This window comes from Dendroctonus ponderosae, unplaced genomic scaffold, assembly GCF_020466585.1.
Source record: "Dendroctonus ponderosae isolate FM_Combo_2020 unplaced genomic scaffold, Dpon_F_20191213v2 Dpon_F_20191213_1, whole genome shotgun sequence".
In the NCBI taxonomy this organism is placed as follows: domain Eukaryota; kingdom Metazoa; phylum Arthropoda; class Insecta; order Coleoptera; family Curculionidae; genus Dendroctonus; species Dendroctonus ponderosae.
In genome coordinates this window covers 44811758-44822349 of record NW_026017110.1, presented here as the reverse complement: position 1 = coordinate 44822349, position 10592 = coordinate 44811758, and the positions used below count along the sequence as shown (strand labels likewise).

At 36.4% G+C, this 10592-nt stretch overlaps 1 long non-coding RNA gene across 1 annotated transcript; it reads left to right on the top strand.

Annotated features, from left to right (window-relative positions):
* The first annotated feature begins 5428 nt into the window (after window positions 1-5428).
* LOC109541540 lies at window positions 5429-6910 on the top strand. Its single transcript, XR_007281580.1, has 3 exons — window positions 5429-5578; window positions 5653-6565; window positions 6624-6910. It is a non-coding gene; the product is annotated as an uncharacterized LOC109541540 (long non-coding RNA).
* The last annotated feature ends 3682 nt before the right edge of the window (window positions 6911-10592 follow it).

Here is a 10592-nt window from a genome sequence, read left to right as displayed (position 1 = left end):
CACTACTTTCCCCATTCTCATCATAATTCCACGCGTTCACACACACATCAATAGAGAAAATAAAATTATTTTTTTCTCCATACATATACACATTTGAATTTCAATCAGCTGGCTGAAGTCAGTCAGCTGGGCTCCGTCAAAATTGTGCGCTGGCGCACAATGCCCCGTACATTGCGATTTCTAGTGTCGTCTACATAAACAGCATTTGACTGGGCCGCTTGAAGTCTGGTGGTGCTCTGCTTTGAACACCTACGCCGGCCACCGTTGTACTGTGCAACCACGGCAAAATCCCGAATTTTAAGCGGGGCTTTGAGCTGCATGTAGTGCAGTACACTGATAAAACCCACAACTTTCAGTTCTAGTTAGACAACCACGTTAGGCGACAGTGATTATATTTATTTATATTATTAGATTGTGCGATTTTGAAAATAATTAAGTTTGTCAGTTTCATCACCATGCTCGTAGTTTTCGATTTGATTAACATTAAAATATTTTTCAAGTATAGTTAAGAAGAGAAACTTGAATTGAAGAAAAAGAGTTGACCATTGCCGGATATTACTATAGATACAAGTGGAGCTAGTAGAAGAAAATCGTAAAGCCAAGAAATTTATAACAAAAATAAGTGGATTTGTGGTTGCAATAAGAAAAATGCTTTATTTTGTTTTTCTTGTCTACTATTTAGCGGCGATAAAGCATGGACGGAGGTAGGGGTAACTGATTTGGTGCATCTAAGTGAAAATAAAAAAATAAAAAGGCATGAAAACTTAAAAAACCATCTTCACAATACCATGGAATTAGCTTTACTTGGGACAGTTGATATCAGATCTCAATTAAGTGCCGCTTACTGGAAGAATTTACAACATAACGAGAATGTGACAAAAAATAGGTATGTCCTATCAAAAATGATAAACTGCCTTAAATTTTGCGGAGCATTTGAATTGGTACTACGAGGTCATGACGAATCTGATTCGTCGCAAAATCCTGGCATATTTCGAGGGTTGATCAATTTTGCGGCTGAACTTGATTCAACTTTAGGTGAACATATGCAAAAAGCATCTGCTTTCAAAGGTCATCATCGAGTCAAAAGAAATCCAAAATGAATTATTGGATTGCATACTTGAGGTTTGCCATGAAGAAATAACCAAAGAAATGAAAAAAGCTGTGGCTGTTATTACTGATGAAGCGACGGATGTGTCTGCAAAAACTCAACTCAGGGTCATTTGAAGATATACACGCGATGATGGAGAACCAGTTGAACGTTTTTGGACATATCTAAATGCTGAAAAATGCAATGCTGAAACTTTATCTGAAACTATTTTAAGTATTATAGACCCATTATTTGGAAATTCTCCTAATAAGTTAATGGAGCAGCAGTTATGAGTGGACAACACGCAGAAGTTCAAGCAAAAATTAAACAAAAATATCCCTTTGCCCATTTTGAACACTGTTATGCCCATCAATTAAGTTCAATTTTCTCCAAAGCAGCTTCTGCAAACGCTCAACCATGTGTCTTTTTTGGAAAGTTGCAAGATATTTCTGGATTTTTCAGTAATCCTCCGCAACGTGTAGAAGTACTAAATAAAATTGTATACTAAAATAAAATACCTCATGGAGTTGCAACTCGTAGGAATTTTAACATTCGTACAATTAATGTTGTTGATTAATGTATTTGAACACAGAGAGTCACTGATTGAGTGTATGGAAGTAATAGAGGAAAATTTTACTCAAGCAACCGCCTGCAGTGCCGCTGACTCAATTGAACGTACTTTACAAGACCCAGGTCTCGTTTTTTGGCTTACATTTTTCCACCACATGATGCCACATGTAAATATTTTATTCAATCAATTGCAGAAGAGGAAAACAGATCCGACACAGGTCATGCATGCCATTGATAATTTTGAACAGAGAATTGTTCATATCCGAAATACAATGGACGATATTGTAAACGAAGTTTCAAATATATGCACTGAACCACCACCAATTAAACAAAAACGTTTCGGAAATAGCAAATTCGATAACCGTGTTGCAGCATTAGAAGTGTTTGACATAATTACAATTTCCATCAAAGATAGATTTATTTGCAAAGATCATCTTGCATCTCTTTTTTTTTCTAAACAGTTTGGAGAGTATTGTGGCAAGTTTCCTGAAGACAAGTTGACTACCATCTGTTCAACTTATCTACATATTGAAAAAAACGACTCCGCACGAAACTGTGGGTTATTTATTCCAGAAGCGACTGTAGGGAAAGAAATGGCGCGTTACCCATCCTAAAATTTTTGATAAAAAATAATTTAGATGAAACAATGAGCGAAAAAAAAATGCGAGAAATAGTTGTAACAACTCCAATAACCACAGCAGAGGCCGAGTGTTGCTTTTCAACCTTAAAACGGATTAAGACCTTCCTTCGCAACTCTATGACCGAAGATCGCTTATCAGCTCTATCCATGATTTCTATCGAAAAGACCCCTGTCCGTGTGACGTTTATTTCTGAAATCGACAAATTTAATAAGATGGTCATCGACAAATTTGCAACTAGAAAGGATCGAAGAATTGAACTGTTCGGCGTCATTCCTTTTAAGGGGTGATGGAGACTCACTTGGGGAGTACAAGAAAAATATTGAAATTTTTTTTTTCGAAAATTTCTAGAAGACTTATTAACAGTTGAAGATCGAATTTCAACTTTGTTCTTAAGCATTATTTTGAAATGGTTCCATGTTTAATTGGTAGCATATTGGAATAAAAAAAAAATTGTGATCTTTGCTTCAAATTACAAAAATTTTTGATATCAAAAAAGTTATCTTCTACAATTTTTGGGGGAAAAGGCACAGCGGCAATGAATGATGTTTTTGTCATTAACAGATAGTTACAGGTTGACAGCCCTTGTCAATAAAAACAATAATTTGTCAAACTGTGACTTACTTTTCCATTTAACCATTCAATGGTCAAAAACCCTAAAGATGTTGCAGGGTTTATTTATAAACACCCGTATTCGAGGTTATGAGAGCAGGTTGACATTTCGTCAACATGTCGTTACTGTCAGTCTGTATAATTCCATGGTTACCGGAGTTTTAATAATTACGAAGCCACAGGTATTTGCGCAATGTTAATTAGGCAGATTACCTTGCTGCCGTATTTCTGACATAGTTTTTTGCAAATTTCTCAGTTTTTAATAACAATTAATTTATTTTACTATTTTTTCTGTACTCCTATAACAACGCCAGACATCACCTCCAGAGAAATGACGCCAATTTTGAATCACCCTGTATATAAAATAGATTAATTTAGACTTTACTGTTACATAATATTGAAAAAATATATTTGATATTCGAAAACGATTTGACATTTCAGTGAACTTCTTTTGCAGAACACCCGCTACATCAGTCCACGAGCCGCTATTGGCCAGTAGTACTATTGTATCGCCTTAAAAAGTCGACTGCCACCGCCATGATTAAGATTACTTTCGTCACGCGGTAGGTGACATACTTGTTAATGAGTTTCCGATTCACATCGTTTTCATTAGAACAAGGAGCCAATTGCCCACCTTGTAACTAGTCACTGTCGCCTTACGCCTACACCTACGATCGTATTGAGCTTTTATAGCTCCACTCGCCTGTCAGGTTTTCAGTCGCCTGTGAAGTAACACCTTTATAACGCCGAGAGATTCGGGACCGAGAGGCTAACGCCTTCTCCTTTCTCTACATTAGAGGGGATATTCTTGATTGTGAGGTAGAAAAGGAGTAGAGTGGCTCTAATCCAGGAGAGCACAGCAATAATGACGGATAATGCATCTAATATGATTAAGGCATGTGAATTACTGGAAATTAATACCCCGGCACCCCAAGCAACCAAAAAAATGTCTAGTAAGTAAGTACTTACTGTAAATCATTAATAACATTAAATCGCTTTGTTGTTAGGCAGCAGGTATTCCGAATTAATAGAAACACTGGCAATCGTTCCATCCTTTGAAGAATTGGAAATAATTTAGAAAAACAAGCAACATCAGATTTCATCAAACTTTTTGCAAAGACGCCGAGTAAGAAAAACATATTGGCTCAGAGAGGACTGTTTTCAACACGAAAATCATAAAAAAAAACAAAGTAAGATTGTCCAAGCCATCGAATCCTGATAAACAAAATTGAGTTTTAGTATGTTAGTTATTAAGAATTTTGTATTGTAGTTCAGACAGTCCTAAGTCCTGTTATAATAAAACCTGTTCAATAATGTGTTGTTCGGAATTCTTAATCACACAAAACGCATTTCAGCTGTTTTTCATCAAAATTTCATATTTTACACCTACCTACTTACACCTACCTGTACTCTTCCTATTTGTTAGAGTTTTTAAGCTTCAAACCGTTGAGACGTTTGCATTCTATCCACATGCAAATGCAGCTTAACAACTGACTCTCTATCTGAATTATAAAATCTCTATCATAGAGGAAGAAACATATTGTACCGTGGATGGCCGAGTATTAAATTCTTTCTTCTGGTTACAACTTTTATTCCACTCGGTACAACTTTAACTACGGAACAGGAACAAACTAACTTCTAAATTAATGTCAACTTCACAAACGATAACAATAACACACGGAAAACACGGATTTCCGACTCGCGGGTTTAACTTCTTCTGCACTTGGTCGCTCCTGTCACTTCACTTCCCCCCGTCTGGTTCTCGTCGTCGCTTATATCCTTTTCTCCAGAACAGGTGCGAAACTTCCCGCTTGTCAGTGTCATATTTGACAGTAAATGGGGCTCCCATTTACTGAAACACCATGAATTTCGATCCCCCATTCCAAACGTGAGTACCCCAGGCCATTTCCGTTACAATATATTAATTTCTCCACGATCCCTATTATTGAAAATTCAAACGACCACGTCCAGACAAACAGCTGACGGTGCGCACGACTTTTGGATCGCAAGAATATTGGTGTACCCAGACGCTTGTCCCCGAGAATTCAAGCCCCGACTGCTCTGCCGTCACGTACAGCAATTACGAGGCCAACGAGGAAGACGGGCCAGGGCGCTCGAGTATCACGTGATAAACTTAGTCCGACTAGCTGGTATAGTTTGGTGAGGTTGCCGTAGGCCCTGGGCACTCTCATATAAAAATTTTATTTCATAGCCGCCAGAGGCCATCCAGACGAAGAAAGGTACAAATTAAATCATAAAATAACCAACTGTTGGAAAATATTCTGTTGATGAAAGCGATAACGCAAGTCAAATAAATCTTCCCCATTGTTGTTTGTGGTTTTGGCAACAAGACATTAGCCAAACCCGGTCACAGGGCTTCGCAGTGTTGTCATTTCATTTCTGTTTGTGAGTTTCAGCTGATTCTTGGATTGCCAGTTAACAGGTTATTATTACTTATTGGCATGTTATAAATACATCGTATAAAATACCAGTTTTTATAATGTATCGTTTGCTAAATTGGGAGTTTTTCAACAAGAAAACAAAATGGAAATGGCTGCTCCAGTTACATTGACGATTGAAGAACAGATGGATAAAACTATTTGCAAAGTTTGTTCAACAACATTTTCTAAGTTTTCCAATTTAGCAACTCATATAAAAAGAAAGCACCCAGGTAAACTTTTGGCATGTTGATATCTAATATTGTATCTAATGTGCACGTATCTATTCTAGAACAAATTGACATAGCTCCAAAGAAAGCAAGAACTGGGTCATATGTATGCGAAGAATGTGGAGAAAGATTTATTTGTTGGTTAAAATAGTAACTATTGTAATTTTTTTAACAATTCATCGAAGTTTTGACAATAGAAAATTGTCCATGATCATATTTATTTGTAAGTAACATTAGAGATATTACACCTAAAAAATCAAATGTGCTTTGTGTGATAATTTAAGTGCTAACAAAGCAGATATTATGCTCCATTACAACAGACATCATGACATCGCTGTGCATAATGAATATTTAGAGTTTGATTCACTGCATGAATTCCACCTTTGGAAAGGAAAGATTGAGAAACGAACCTTATCGTCTTTTGTGAATAAGCATGACATTAAAAAAGCAGCAAATTCTAACAAAATTAAATACGAATGTCATCGTTCAGGGAAGTTTAAAACCGAAGGCAAGAATATTCGGTTTCTGAAGCATCAAGGCAGCAATAAAACAAATGGTTTCTGTCCAGCTGAAATGGAAAAGTGGTGTTTGGAGAAACCAAATGTTCAGTTCAGTTTTGTAAGACACATGTTAGACATCAACAAGACAGAGACCTAGAACATCTTTTTCTTTCAAAAACCGATAGAGAAAAAAAACTGACAGGATTTCTGCACAAATACCATTCCAAAGTATTCAGGATACAATTAGATTAGACTTGAACAAATTCACCTTTTACAGAAACAGGACTTATATAATATTCAGAAGTCATTCAACGTAAATAACTCTGGCATGTGACATAAAAATTATGCCATTAGTGTTGATGCCTGGGTGAAAGAATCTGAGTCAGTTTTATATTAAAAGTCACAGGACAGTTCTTCTGAATATGCTGGTGTGAGAGATGAAAATTTTATCTTAATTACCATGACTCCTGGACAAAAAGAGCTTTCTGAGGTACATTCTAAAATATGTATATGAATATATTCGTTTTAATTGTTCTAAATATTCAAAGGTTTGGCAATGACTGTGTTTGTATGGATGGCACTCATGGCCTCAATGGATATGATTTTGAGCTACATACTTTACTAGTTCTTCATGAGCTGCGAGAAGGCTATCCAGGAGCCTTCCTCATTTCAAATAAATGTGATGGAGCCGTAATGAAATGTTTTACTCAGGCAATTGGACAGCTTAAACATTTATGTCTGATATGGCAGAGGCTTATTATACGGCTTGGATCAACATCATGCAACAACCAGAATTCCGGTAAGCTAATAAATAATTCCAAATAGTTGTTTTCTTTCGCTACAATCTGCAGATATGTTTTTGTACTGTCTTTATCTTATAGAATTGGCTGTATTAATATTTGTATTCCACAAAAATTTCAATCTTTTGTGGCGCAGATCCCCCTCCATTCGCTCGAGTTGCGAGCGTAGGGCATTTCCGGAATCTCTCAGCCGGAGTGGGAATCGCGACCCTGTCCCTGCATTTTGGGCGATTGTATGGTAGACGCGCACAAAAAAAACCCAGGTCCAACACAACGAACAAAATTTACTGGAAAAACGTGGGGGTTTCCCACGTGACGGGATGCCAGGTACTTCTTGTAAGTAGTACCCCCCTGTTTGAGGGCGATTCTGCGCGAAATGTTAACCACCAAAAACAAAAAAAACAACAACAAACAAACAGAACAGAAACCAACTACAATTAAGAAAAAAAAACTAAAATTACGGGAGTCTATGGCTCGGGCACCTGTGGCGCGCACAAATGTCCAGCGTACCGCGGCCGGCAAATAGTCTTGTCTCTGGGCACGCACAATAGTTCCGCGGTAGGTTCACCGGTTTTCCTGAGGATCAAGGAGCAGGAATGCTCCGAAAAAAACTGGATTTCCATGAAATCCAGCACTCGGTCACAAAAAGAAAATGGTGTGGCGTGGCGTCGGTAGCCTTCTTTTTTTAGTACCCCCGGACTGCCTCCGTACGCGTTTGTGCACTTCGCAAATATCTCGGAAACAGAGGCTTGTTGGGACATCAACTAAAAATACGTTTTTTGTACAAAATTAATAGGCGATTAGACCCAACCAGCTTAGAAGTCAAAATACCGGGTGACCAAAAAGTCAAAACAATTTTTTTGCCCAGATATTGCCCTAAGTGGTTTTTTCTACAAGTTGATCAAAATCTGATGATAGATTTGGATTTCTTATGCTCAAACACCCCTGTATACCAAATTTCGTTAAAATATGCAGCTGAGTTCAAAGTAGAATAACGAAAAACTGAAATTAAAATGTAACTTTGACGCCCTGTATGTCGGCAACCGACAACTTTCGGACTAAGGTAAGTTGTGTTAAATCATCATATTTTCACCCCAGAAATCCACCATTTAGTTTTGTGCCATTACTTTTGGGACACCCTGTATAACAATGTATTTTATACAGATTATTTTTTGGTCACGTTTTTACTTTTTTATTTAACTAACTGTTGTAACCGAGTTTCTTTATAAAATGACTCTCATCTATATACTTTTCTCTATTGTAGGATTTTTATTTATCCATTAACATAAAAGGGATTGTTAGCGCCACAAATTTGTATCTATGCAACCAGCCATGCCCTTCTTCGCCTTTTTCTCGCTCTAGACGCTTGACCATTCAATGCTTTCGAAAAGGGGAAAGGTACCTGCATTTTTTAGAGTGTCTGTCTAACCGTAAAAGTTGCTTTTGCTTCCATACTGGAACAGTGCTTTTACACAAAAACCTTTAGTCATTTATACATATTTAAAGCAAACCGCAGTATTTCTCTACTACTTAACATACAGTCCACTTCTTCAAGCGTATTTCCACCCCAGAAAAACGTTTTTCTGCGTCTAGAATGGTGAATACGCACAACAGGGATGAAGAAGTTGATGCAATTGTGCAAGCAGTCAGTACCACTAAAAAGAAAGCAAAATTGGAAGAGGATAAGAAAGACTTCCTCCTAACCCTAACAACATATGTCAATCAATGCTGAAATCGAGAAGAATTGGTTATATTAAAAAAACTTACTGCACCATTTCCCCCTACACTACAAGCTGTGCGACCAAATCCAGAATCTAGCTCTTTATTGCCATCTGCTATAAACATCTCTCGCCAAAAACTTTTTCGTAGATTTAAAAATTTTACTGAGTTGGAGCTTAGTGGAGATAAAGTATTTTGCAAAGCTTGTGGGAAAATTGTAAATATCTATAATTTTATAATCGCTACTGGTTTATTTTTCAAAACATAAATTTGAAGTATAATAATCATTTTGGAATCCACCCATTTTACAACCGGAAACCGATCAGAAGCGACTCGTGCTTACAATACCGATTAATAATTTAAATTTCAATTGCAATATTTGGTTTCAATTAATGAACATTGAATCATTACCGCAACTATGTACTTATTTTAGATTTCCTAAGGACCAGGCCAGGCGAAAAATATGGTTTGGGTTCTTGAATTTTGATGAGAGCACATTTTTGAAATCCAAAGCCGTGTGTTCTGAACATTTTGATCTAAGCAATATAACATTGCGAAGCAATGGCATAAAATACCTCACGCCAGGGACACTTCCAAAGTTGTATCAAGCAGATTTGTTTCAGGAACGCCAGTCAAGGTAATCAACTAAACTTTGTAGCACTACTTACCTTAAATATATTATCGAATTAAATGTAAAATTAATTCCAAGTTGTAGGTATTGTTGCATATAAACTAGATTTATGTAATTAGTAAAAATTTTGTAATGGTGGCTAATAAGAAATATTTATTGTTCTAGCTCGGAATCAAGACTAAATTTCAGTTCTGAAGATATTGTCACAACCCAGTGAGTGTCAACACATTAATATGATTATTTCTTTATACATTTCTATATACAGTGTGTGTCAGCCAAATCAAATATATAACGTCTTTCTTATCTAAATTTAAAAAAAAATTATTCTTACATATATAAATATATGCATACATTTTTCGAACATCTCTAGATTTCTTCATTATCCAACCTATTCAATTTTGCTAATACACATTGTATATTTACCAATTATATTTAATGCTTGTAAAAACTAATATTTATGTAGTGTACATGAAGTAGCTAGTACTCCTTCTGAAGTCAAGCAGGATTAATTTGTATCGGACACTAGGTCTTCAACTACTCTCACCGCCTCAGAAACTGAATTAAGTTTTACTGAAAACGTTCCTAGAGAAGCGTCATTCGTAGTACATCCAACAAAACGGTAAACTTCAATCACTTCCTAATTTTTTTAATTTAAATTACTAAAGGAGCTTTCATAAAGTTTAAATTTGTGTAGGTTACTTTAGTTCTTGAGTACTTTCTAGACAGATTCGTTACGTTGGAGATTTGGACGCCCGAAGGTTTGCCACGCCAAGGAGAAGGCGAAAAAACCTAAACATGGTTAAGACGACGCTTGCGAAATCTAGCACGCAAGTCCGACTTTTGGGGAATAATTTAAAATATTGCAAAAGGCGAATGAAGACGCTAGAGAACCTATTCCAACACTTAAAGAGAAACTCTTACATATCTGAAGGGTCTGAAGATCATATCAAGGTTTATTATTGGTATAAGGGTATTGTATTACAATATTTCCTCTGAAATTATGTTTTTTATTTCTTTTCAGGCGTCCCTACCTGTACCGGCAAAAGAATTGTTGGAAAGAATGATTTGCAAAAAAAACGTGAAGTATACGGAATCTTTAAGATCGTTTGCATTAACCTTGTCTTTTTACTCGCCGCGAGCTTATGAATTTTTGCGACATTTAATAACTTATTAACACATTTAAAAACTATAAGCAAATGGTATCGCTCAGTTAATGGTTCGCCAGGATTTACGAGAGAAGCACTTGCAGCGATAAAAATTAAAACCAAAAACAGTAATAAACTTTTGTTATGCAATTTAGTAATGGACGAAATGTCAATCAGGAAGCAAGTTACATGGACAGGAACAAAATTTACAGGGTATGTTGA